Consider the following 1,599-nt stretch of genomic DNA (forward strand, 5'->3'; position numbering starts at 1 on the left):
CTTTGCCCATGACCTTGGGTTGTGGGCCAGGCTCCATGTTCGTTCATGGCTCATTCCTGCCTGGTAACACCATCTGATTCTTGGCGTGGTGCATCCTCCTTTGCTGCCCTGCACAGGTGACAGACTGAAGGGCTGGGGCTCTGAGGGAAGGTGTTTTACTGGTGGCAGCATCAACTGCCTGTGAAGAGTCCTGGTTAGCTCTGGAGAAAACTACCCACATTATTTTTTCTGGTTATTTAGCTTGTATGAACATGTGTGTGTTTGGTCAGGTGGTCTAGTGTTACGTGTGTGCACAGATCATAAAGCACATAAGCAGTGTGTGCGTGTGCATATTGCGGGTTAGTTTTTGCATCATTAGAGATGATTGCAGCACGTCATTGAGGCCTCATCTTCCCTTGGTATCTTCTGCTGTGAGCTTTGGGCAACCTAGCCACTGGGGGTAAGGCAGGAGCGGAGCCTAACTGTAAGCAATCGTGCCTGAATATTTTTTGAAATGCCGACGTTTATCTATTTTCCTTCAGTCTTCCCGCGTGTTGTGCCAAAACAAACGCTGACGCGTGTGTGCAATCGGCGGTCGGTCCCGCAGCCGTTCTTTTCCCGGCTCTTCGCAGCTGCCGCACAAGGCGCTGTTCGCCCAGCGGCAGGAGCTGAGCTGGCGGCGGCACCGAGCCCGCCGCCGCCTCGTCCCGCCGGGCCGCGCGGGGCTCCGCGGGCAGCGGGGCCGGGGCGGCGGCGGCGCCGCAGACCGGCAGCGCGGCCGTTGCTCGCCGATGTATTGGCTCGGCGCGGAGGCTACATTTACCGCGCGGCGCCGTGGCTTAGTTGGTTAAAGCGCCTGTCTAGTAAACAGGAGATCCTGGGTTCGAATCCCAGCGGTGCCTACGCGGGGCGGGACCCACGTTTTGCCGGTGGTGGCGGGGCCGCCCGGTCGCCGCGGCGAAAGGGGCGGCCGCGCTGCAGCTGCGCGGCGGTTACGGGGGGAAAATCCGTTATTTATGTAAAAATTAAAACATCCCTTTTCAGGCACGCGCCACGCGCGTTGTCCGCCCCCGGCTCGGCAGCCCCTTGCACAGGTTACACCCGCCCCACCGGTGTTCATTCATAAAGAGCCAAGGAAATGCTTCTCCCAATTTTTTTTTTTTTTTTCCCCCCTAATCTCCTGACTTTCAATAGCCTCTCAGGTAAACGAAGCTATTCTTTTTTTTTTTTTTCCCCCCCTCTTACAGTTTGTGTGCGTGTTGGCGCGCTGTCTGGTGCTGAGGCTTTTGTCACCCATCAGTATGAGACCCACCTTTCACCTCTTCTTACTTGCTTGTGTTGCATAAAGTCTGTCTTTTCCAAGTGAAGGTTGTAATGAGTGCTCAGTGCTGTGTTCCATGTAATTAGTGGCACAGCAAAGGGACACAAGGTTTTCCTAGACATCTTTAAAAATCAAAGGCCAAATCCTACCCTGTTAGGCTTGTGAATGATTCAGTGAAATTATTCCAAATCTGTGTTACTGTAAACAAAGGCAGAATCCATCCTCGGATCTAAATACAAAAGGCTTAAAACCCATTAATACAAGTCCCAGCCTAGCAGCCGTATCCTCGGCATTTTTTT

The 1,599-nt window shown here is 53.7% G+C and overlaps 1 non-coding gene across 1 annotated transcript; it reads left to right on the forward strand.

Moving 5' to 3' along the window:
• Positions 1–807: 807 nt before the first annotated feature.
• TRNAT-AGU (transfer RNA threonine (anticodon AGU)) lies at positions 808–881 on the forward strand. Its single transcript has one exon. It is a non-coding gene; the product is annotated as a tRNA-Thr (tRNA).
• Positions 882–1,599: the final 718 nt, after the last annotated feature.

This window comes from Tauraco erythrolophus, chromosome 15 (genome assembly GCF_009769465.1).
Source record: "Tauraco erythrolophus isolate bTauEry1 chromosome 15, bTauEry1.pri, whole genome shotgun sequence".
NCBI classification, from domain to species: domain Eukaryota; kingdom Metazoa; phylum Chordata; class Aves; order Musophagiformes; family Musophagidae; genus Tauraco; species Tauraco erythrolophus.